The sequence below is a fragment of the Ovis aries genome, chromosome 9 (assembly GCF_016772045.2).
Source record: "Ovis aries strain OAR_USU_Benz2616 breed Rambouillet chromosome 9, ARS-UI_Ramb_v3.0, whole genome shotgun sequence".
In the NCBI taxonomy this organism is placed as follows: Eukaryota; Metazoa; Chordata; class Mammalia; order Artiodactyla; family Bovidae; genus Ovis; species Ovis aries.
Window position 1 is genome coordinate 70,923,390 of NC_056062.1, and position 10,290 is coordinate 70,933,679.

General features: G+C 38.3%; 1 protein-coding gene across 6 annotated transcripts in view; it reads right to left on the reverse strand.

Annotated features, from left to right (window-relative positions):
• OXR1 (oxidation resistance 1) overlaps nt 1-10,290 on the reverse strand; it is a 518,198-nt gene that overhangs the window by 116,301 nt on the left and 391,607 nt on the right. The gene's annotated exons all lie outside the window — the stretch shown is intronic.

The following is a 10,290-nucleotide window of genomic DNA, read 5'->3' on the forward strand; positions in this document are numbered from 1 at the left end:
TGACCCCATGGATTGCAGCCTGCCGGGCTCCTGTGTTCATGGGATTTCTCCAGGCAAGAATACTGGAGTGGGTTGCCATTCCCTTCTCCAGGGGATCTTCCCGACCCAGAGATCGAACCTGGGTCTCCCACATTGCCATAGGATTCCTTACCATCTGAGCCACCAGGGAAACCTGTTTAGGTTTAGGAACCATATCAATAACATTTTCTCAATGAGTGTAGACATTTTCTGTTTTCTTGTCCAGCATATGAACTAGAACATTCCCAGGGCTTCTGTTTTATTTCAGTTTCCAAACTGCAAGTCTATCATATTGTTTCACAGTGTATTCGGATGAGAAGCATAGCATTATATAATATGTCATAATAAATGGCAGACATAGCAATTTCTTCAGAAACCTTTACTGAAGGAGTTTTTTCAGATGGCAATTAAATCACTGCATCAGTAATATGTTCCCAAGTAAAAGTATGTTGAAAGTGATCGAACATTTATATGTGTTTAGTTAGACTCTTATCTTTCTTACTAGACTGATTGTGATCTTCTATGACATGATCTACCTCATTCCTGGCACACAGAAGCCATTAAATGAATATTTTTGAATGAATTAAATGAAAAAATATCAACAGACACAATGAAAACTATTAATGTTCATTAAGTGCTCTAGTCTAGACTGATAGCCATGAAATATTCTACCTTTTACCATTCAATTTATAGCTACTTCAAATTAAAGCCACAAAGACATTTTTACATTTATGAGTGTGTGTACCCCAAAGAGTAATAGATAAATGCAAAACAAGATGTATAAGAGTTCAAGGATGACTATTTCTAAAAATACTTAATTTGTCTTCTTAATTTCATGTTCCGTCCATACTTACAAAAACAATGGTTGTTAACATCCTCACATTATGGTATCAAGAATCACTATAAAGTAGTCGTGAGATGTGAGAAAACTACAGGTTTTAATTGAGTAGGTGTAGTTACTACTGTTGTTTAGTTGTAAATACTGTCATAATACTGTCTCAGATGGCAACAATACTGGAGTGGGTTGCCATTTCCATCTCCAGGGGATCTTCCTGATCCAGGGATGGAACCCACATCTCCTGCAATAGCAGGCAGACTCTTTATCACTGAGCCACCAGGGAAGCCCCTGGATGTGTAGACTCAGGTCTAAAAGACTTCAAACTTTTCCACAATCGTCCAGCTCTCCTTCCTGCCCCATATCTCTTACCACTCACATGTTAACCTTCTCTCCCTTTCATTCTTGAACCTGTTGTTTAGTCATTCATATGGGTCCGACTCTTTGCGAACCCATGGACTTGCAGCACACCAGGCTTCCCTGTCCTTCACTATCTCTTGGAGTTTGCTCAAGCTCATGTCCATTGAATCGATGATACCATCCAACCATCTCATCCTCTGTCACCCCCTTCTCCTCCTGCCCTTACTCTTTCTCAGCATCAGTGTCTTTTCCAGTGAGTCATTTCTTTACATCAGGTGGCCAAAGTATTGGAAATTCAGCTTCGGCATCAGTCCTTCCAATGAATATTCAGGACTGATCCTTTATGATCGACTGGTTTGATCTCCTTGCAGTCCAAGGAACTCTCAAGAATCTTCACCAGCACCACAGTTCAAAAGCATCAATTATTTAAATACTCAACCTTCTTTATAATCTAACTACTATCTGTACAAGACTACTGCAAAACCATAGTTTGACTAGATGAACCTTTTTAGGCAAAGTGATGTCTCTAATTTTTAATACTCTGTCTAGGTTTGCTACAGCTTTTCTTCTAAGGACCAAGTGTCTTTTAATTTCATGGTTACAGTCACCATCTGCAGTGATTCTGGAGCCCAAGAAAATAAAGTCTGTCACTGTTTCCACTTTTTCCCCATCTATTTGCCATGAAATGATGGGACCAGATGCCATGATCTTAGTTTTTTGAATGTTGAGTTTTAAGCCAGTCTTCTCATTCTCCTCTTTCATTTTCATCAAGAGACTCATTAGTTCCTCTTCGCTTTCTGCCGTTAGGGTGGTGTCATCTGCATATCTGAGATTATTGATGTTTCTCCTGGCAATCTTGATTCCAGCTTGGGCTTCACTCAGCCCAGTATTTCACATGATGTACTCTGCATAGAATTTAAATAAACAGGGTGACAATATACAGCCTTGATATACTCCTTTCTCAATTTGGAACCAGTTTGTTTTTCTATGTCCAGTTTTAACTGTTGCTTCTTGACCTGCACACAGGTGTCTCAGGAGGCAGATAAGGCAGTCTCGTATTCCTGTATTTGTCTTTGAGATATTTAGTCAGCAGTTTCTTCTCCTTCCGTGACTTCCATGTCTGATAACCATTACTTTTGATCCAGAAGATTCTCCCTTGCTCTCCTGACCTTGTGGTATATTCTTCCAGGTTTCACACTTGAGGTTAGGTCCCATTTCACACAGCAAAAGGCCAAAATAAGGTCCTTCAGAGGACTGGTCTAATGTTTTCTTGAGCATAATGCTACAGGTTACTTACAGAAATTTCCATTTAACTGTCCTGTCCATTTAATGAATATTGGCTCAACTCTGATCCATGTATAAATAAGAGGCCAATGGCTTTCTACCCTTCTCCACTCTGCCCCAGGTTCTTAAGATAGCTCCTGAGTAAAACAGAACAGTCCAGGAAGTTAAAAACAAAAAGAAAACTTCTGGGTAGTGATCTCAAATCTTTCAGTGAAATAAATGTCTTTACTAATTTAAGGTCTATCTGAGCTCTTAAGAGTCTGGATGTTTTTATTAGTAGTATTGGTATAGAGCTCTGCTGTTCCTGATATCTTTCATTGATAAGCTATTTGGCTATTTCTGAATCTGGATCTATAAGAGAAGGTTATTGTGTGGATGGCTTCGGGATATTAGTTATCTCATCTCTGGCTTTTGACCTTAATTCTAATTTTGATTACATGCTAATACTCTTGAAACTAAAATTTTTTACACATGATTCCATTGAAAAATACTTTTCAGTGTAGACCACTGTCAGCTGACAAAGGATAAATGTTTTTTCACTAGAAAAGTCTGAAGTTCTTGTAATGTTGAACCCCCCAAAAATGATACCACTTGGTTTACTTTTAAAATTCAGTCCCCTACTCCAACTCTTTTGTTTGGGGGGAAAAATCTCTTTTTTAAACCAACTATTCACATCAGGGATTTCCAGGTAGAAGTATTTTAGCTGTCTTGTCCCACACCATGCAAATCTGATCCATCTTTTAAGGTGCTCTGAGACCACATTTGGATTGTGCAACTGGCTGAATGGCAAGAGTTCACAGAGGTCCTGTAAGAAAGTAAGATGTTAGAATAGTCTGCAGCTGGTGTGCTTTAAGGTTAAATTTCTATCACCTATTGGTATATTTTTTAAATGCCCACCATGGATTTTTAAATAATTTGTGCTTATTTTATTGTCACCAATGACCAGAGAGGCAGAAAGGCATGCATTACAGTCTCCTTCTAAAACAGACAGCTCTTCCCCTTCTATTTATATGTCACTTATATTTATATATTACATTCTGCTTTTTGATTTGCTGAAATTCTCATTCATTTCCCCCTCATCAATGCTGCTCTGTCCAAGACTACTAACTATCCATTCTGCCCTTCTTCCTTCTTGATTCTATTTGGGATGACAGTGCGTTTCGCAAAAAAAGCTAATTTTTCACTTTCTTTTTCTAGGTAGTTCTGTGACACAGTTCTAGAAACTAAGATAGAAGTGGACGTCTGCTGTAAGTTTTTCTTCACTGATATGGGTTTTGCACCTTTCTGCCTGTTACCTTCCTCCTATCTGAAAGATGGATGCGATGGCAACAGATATATTAGCTCACAGAGAACCATGAGGAAAAGGCTAAGCAAATTTCAAAACGACACCAGCTTGACATCCTGAACCTTTATCAATGATTGCCTATTTCTGTATTTCTTTACACAGGAGAAAAATAAAGCTTTGTATGTTTAGATAAGTATCATCAGAAGTCTTTACTCACAGACAGATGCAACTCCTCACTTCTAGAGTAGGAGTCTGAATTTAGGTTCTCAGTTTCCGGTTCTGTAATCTCTCCACTGTCCCTTTTATGTTTTGGTGTCTGCTGATCCTAGACTTGTTCTAGGATGCTAGAATTTGACTTGTTCCTTTTCTTAGCACCCATGAAATACAGCACTCAATATCAAGTTTAAGCATTAAAAAAAGTAGTATCACATTTTGGATTTTAATTGGTTACCTCCATGCCCTAAGTAAAAAAACCAAATCAGCCAAAGGCTGTTTTTGGCATTTCTCACCAATCTTTTTCTTTTTTTAATGAGTTTCTTTTGCCTCCTGGCACTCAGTAACCTTTGGTATCTATCATTCAACCTCTATCTAGGTCTGCCCTTTCCTAAGGGCTTTTAACTCTCAGTTACACTCTCTTTCACCTCTCCATACCAATCAAAGCTGATGTGATTAGAAGAGAAATGTAGATTTACTGTCAAGGAATTTTCGGAGATGTAAGTATCATTTTAAGAGAATGTTTCCATTTCATAGAAGGGACTTAAAAACCCAGTTGGATGCCTAAGACTGGAAATCACTGAAGAGTCATTAGTGAGTGAGAGGCCTCCTGGACACCCCTTCTCTAGTCCAGGCAGCTACTTCTCTCCACACCTCAGCTCCTTGAACTTCCTCATGCAACCTCCACTCCCAGCCAGCACTGAGGCAACACAGCTTAAAGCAAGCGATTTGGTGTGCAGTCCTAGGAAAGTACTAGAAACAAGGAATGGTTCTGACTAATTCTATACTTCCCAGGTGGTGGTGCTAGTGGTAAAGAAGCCACCTGCCAATACAGGAGACAGAAAAGACCAGGGTTCCATCCCTGGGTCGGGAAGATCCCCTGGAGAAGGAAATGGCAACCCACTCCAGTATTACTGCCTGGAGAATCCCATGAACAGGAAGCTGGCAGGCCTGGTCCATGGGGTCGCAGAGTCGGACACAACTGAAGCCACTAGGCACACACATATGTTAAAAAAGCATTCTGAGTAGATATTTTATCTGTGTAACACACATTGGATAATTAAAAGCTTTTCATGTTTTAATGTATGTTTGACGTGCTACAAACTCTCCAATAAATGCTCTTCCTTATACCTTCTCTTTTCTTATTTGCTGTCACGTTACTTGGCACAGAACACCTCCTTCCTCTTTGAGTTCCTTCTACCATAGTCTATACATTCCTTCCTTGTGCATGTCAGTTCCCTGGTGCCTATCAAGTGGAAAAAAAAAAAAAAAGGAAATAAAAACAAAGCACACTCAAGCAAAGGCCTCAGATGTATGACTCATGGGCTAACTGGTATTGAGCAAAGCATTTAAACTTTAATATTTCTAATTAATTAATTTTCTTTTTCCATGCTGGCTCTTGGTTGCTGCACAGACTCTCTCTAGTTGTGTTAAGACAGGACTATTCTTCATTGAGGTGCATGGGGTTCTCATTGCGGTGGCTTCTCTTGCTGCAGAACAGGGGCTCAGTAGTTGTGAGCTTAGTTGCCCCATGGCATGTGAGGTCTTTCCAGACCAGGAGTTGAACCCCTGTCCCCTGCACTGGGAGGCAGATTCTTTTGTTTTTATTGCAGATTCAAAACCATTGGACCACCAGGGAAGTTCTTGGGCATAGCACTTACCATGTATTCCTTACCATGGTGAGGTAGACTCACCTTGGGAAGGTCCTTTTCAGTTCCAGGATTCTACAATTTAAGCCTACGTTTAGACATATGTCATTCATCTTGGCGAGAACCTTGTGGGGAAGGTGAGTAATATTATCCCCATGTTGCAGATGAAGAAATGAGGGGTTGCATACCTGCCAGGTAGCAGTGTAAGGAACCAAAGCCAGGTATTAGCTGACTTTTATCTCTACAGAGAAAGGTAAGGCACTACTTCCCAATACAAACAGAAAACAGAGGTCAAGTGGGTGGGATATTAAGGATTACCTACCAATTAATAGCAGAAGCAGGGGTTTCGCTCTCTTAAGATATGGGATTGTAATGTAGATATATCAGACTGTATTAGCTTACAATGACTAAGGGAAATTATTACTATATTCCCCCACAGTAACAAATCTGTTTTAGACCTTATAGTTGTTGAATATCACCTAGGGATGGAGGATCTTGCCACACGAGTTAAAAAGAAAAAGGAAAGTAGTTTATTAAAAATAATGTTTAACCTCTTCTTCATACCAAATAATAAATATTTGTTTTATAACTTAAGAAATGCTCTTGTGCTGATATATGCTGGTTCTCTATATTTTAGGGGATAATGTAAATTTTAGACGTATTTCTTTGTTGGTATCCTTGGCATAATAGTACACGCTAATCAATAGAATATTCCCATTTATGAGTTTAAAATTATTATTCTATTAAGCAGGGGAAACAGAATATGAGCACTGGCAGTGACAGTGATTTCTTGCCCCAACTGTGCCATCTTCAAGATTCATAACTCCTTTAGGGGCACCTAGCGGGATGTGTAGAACCCTGAACTAGCAGTCAGATGAGCAGATTTATTCCTGGAACTTTCACTGACTCACTCTGTGACCATGTGCCCATCAGTTGGTTTCCCTCAAGTTCTCAGATCTTAAAATTTAGTGGTGTTTCAGACTTCCCTAGTGCTCAGACAGTAAAGCATCTGCCTGCAATGCAGGAGACCTGGGTTTGATCCCTGGGTAGGGAAGATCCCCTGGAGAAGGGCATGGCAACCCACTCCAGTATTCTTGCCTGGAGAATTCCATGGACAGAGAAGACTGGCGGGCTATAGTCCATGGGGTCACAAACAGTCAGACACAACTGAGTGACTAACACCTCTAATTCACTAACCTTTGAGAAACACTGTGAAAAAAGGTGTAACTGGGTTTGTGTGTGTTAGTCACTCAGTCGTGTCCAACTCTTTGCAACTACATGGACTGCAGCCCACCAGGCTCCTCTGTCCATAGAATTCTCTAGGCAAAAATATTGGAGTGGGTTGCCATTCCCTTCTCCAGAGGATCTTCCTGACCCAGGGATTGAACCCGGGTCTCCAGCATTGCAGGCAGATTCTTTACCGTCTGAGCCAACAGGTAAGTAACTTGTGTTTAGAAAATGTAAAAAGGGTAAGGGCAGAAAAACTAAGACTTGAATCTTAGTCAACTTGGTGTGAAGCATAACTATTTTTTTTAAAGAGAATTTACAGTTCATTTCACCATTTCTAAGTGTTACCATCTTTCCTTTGACCTTGCTTCTTTTTCATTTGTAGGGAAAAGGGAACTGAAGAAAAAGAAGGGTTCATCTTCCCTTTTCCCACTCCAACCTCGTAAGTCTGATTCTGCTCTTTCATAATGATCCAGTTGAGTGTTATTCAGAATGTTAATGCACTCTCACATTAAATGGAAGGAGGAATTCCTCATTTTTGAGAAAGAGGAAAACCCCACATATTTCAAAATTCTCTTTAGAGCTTGTTTCACCGCTTCCATTCATTCACAACTGCTGACCTGCTCTGCTCCAAGGACACAAAGACAGTGAAGATGTGGCGTGAGATGAAGAGCCCACAGATGAAAGGCATTAGATACTTCAACGATTAGCACACTATAGGTCCGTGAGTGTGAAGTGACAGAAGACAGCATAGAGGAGATAGGAGCATCTTAAAAGAGGCCAAAAAGTGCTTTATCAGTTAACCTTGCTGCACCATGGAGGCAAGAGAAAAAGGTCATTTTCTAGACACTGTAAGTTTTATAGTAATGTTTGTTTTAATGAATATTTAATCAAGCCGAATTGTACACCAGGCAGTGTGCCAGGCAGCAGTAAAGTCTATAAAAGCATCAGTTTAGAAGTTGGCCAGATAAAATTACAACTCCATTTCTGGCTATAGGTGCAACCTTGGGCAAGTTGGCTGACCTCTCAAAATCTGTTTCTTCATTTAGAGAATGGAGATTATTGATAAAAGTATCTATACCTCACAAGGTTGTATAAAGATTAAACGAGAAAATACACATAAAGACTCAGCCCAGTCTTTGGCACCTTGTAAGATGGTAAGTGTTCAGTAAATACTGGCTATTATTGAGTAATCTATATATAGTTTCTCACTGAAGTCTTGCAACAATCCAGTGGACAGGCATTCTTAAAATCAGGTCAATACAAAGAGGACTGAGGATACAGAGCACAGGAGATGCTAGGAAGGTAGGTTCCAAACCATAAAAGACGGTGTGTGTGACATAAGGACTTGGAATACATGCAGCAGGCAATGGTAAATCTTAAAGAGGATTTTTAAAAGAGAGAACCAATCAGTTCCATTAATACGTTTCAGAAAGATCATTAAGATGGCAATGTGGATAATGAATTGGAAGGGCATGAAGAAAGAAAAGAAGGTTAGAAGTCCAGTTAGGAATTCCTTGTAATTAAGTACTCTGAGATATAGTAGTATGGGAAATTCCAAATGCAACACTACAGAGCTTCAGAAAAAATAGCTGGCAGATCCCCTGCCCCTCCAATCTTTACCTCTTCCTACCTCCTGTCATGACAGAAGCTTTAGGACTTGCCTTACAGCTAATGTTTCAGCTATGAATTGCACCAGCATTCTTTTCAAATTGGTTGTCTTTGTTAGAAAGTGGCATGAAGCTTAATCACCCCTGAAAAGACAGCAAGTAAGTCCCTTGCTGGCACTGGAAGAACCAAGTATCAGTGCGATTGTTGCTTGACTGCAGGGGAAAAGCAGACAAGAAGCTCTAGAAACACTTGGGTAGTTTGCTAGCTTTATCATTTTTGTCATCTTCATATGTTGGTTATGTTGTCATTATCAGTTTCCTGTATTGATTCAATAGTAGTAAATCATCCACAGTAGGAAAGGTGATACGAAATATCAACAGAATATCTCACTTTATATTGATTTACAATCACATACCTAATGTTTTATCTTTTTCTATTTCAAAAAGCCTATTTTCTACGCTTAATGTTCCTGCTGGGAACAGTAGTCCCTTTATACTATTTTTGCTTAAAATTATCAATGGTAAAGTATATGCTTTGAAAGACAAAGGAAAGTAAGGGAAGATTAAAACATGTTGATGGCCAGTCCTCTCAACAAAACTGAAGCTAGTTCATAAGGACTGCTATCTTGATTATGGACCAGTGTCTGAATATATACTTTGAGAAATGTGTGAGAAACCAAGTTTTGAAATACCACCTTTTCTATCCTGACGTCTTCCCTTTCTGCTTGTGCTCTGATCCAGTTTTTATTAACAAGACATGTTTTCTCAGAGTTGCCACGATTTCAATTGTTTGCATAACATGTACGTGTACCTTAAGATAAGTGTGGTTTCTGACTTGAAAGGTTAACTGTATAGAAAAAAGAGTCAAGACCTTGAGGAAAATAAGGGTCTGGGCATTTTCTATTTTTCAGGATTTGCAGTTTTGAAATGATAAAATATATGTGCTATTCCTTAAGCTACAGAGTACAGTAAAAATTAAGCTGCATCTAAAATGTATTATTATGTATATTAAAAATTGACTTGAAATATTTATATATTTAAAACTAGAAACTGTAAATGTCTTGAAAAATTAAATTACGGAGTAAATTAAACTATGGTCTATTTATCTAATAGTTTTGAAACTGAGAAAAAGTATCTCAACAATAGTGAATAATAACCTGGAGACAGTTTCTTCAAGTTTAAGATTTGGTGGTGGTTGTTATGATTATTACAAAAATTTATGATGTTGAATCAGAAAATCAGCTTTAAGACTTGAAAGAGAAGGTATAGGGAAAGAAGCCATCCTTAAATGAAATATTTATCTGAAGCTTAAAAAACACGTAGGAGTTTTTAAAAACTAAGAAAAGTGAGATGCTTTTAAAGTAAAAAAAATATATTGTTAAGATTTAATAATCCACACAGATAAGGTGTTAAGAAATCAAAGACCAAAGGAGAAATAAATAAACTAATTTAAAAATATGAAAAAGGACTGAATTAAAAGAGAAAAGTCACCAAACTTCAATCAAGGCCATGTCTTACAGAGAATGACATTTGTAGAAATACAAATGAAAATATAAATATAAGCAAGAAACAAGAAATACTATTTAAAAATATAATAATCAAATCCACAAAAATGAAAAGGGTTTTCTTAGCTAATAGACCAAGACAATAAATATCATACATCTACATGATAACTTAAATGATAACTTAATTTTAAAAATTAAAAAAAAGAATATAAGGTTAAGTGTACAACCCCGACTTACCTCTAATAAGCAAGCTTAATAGCTCCAGCCCTGAGATATTTCTAATATGTCCAGATTGCATTTCCAG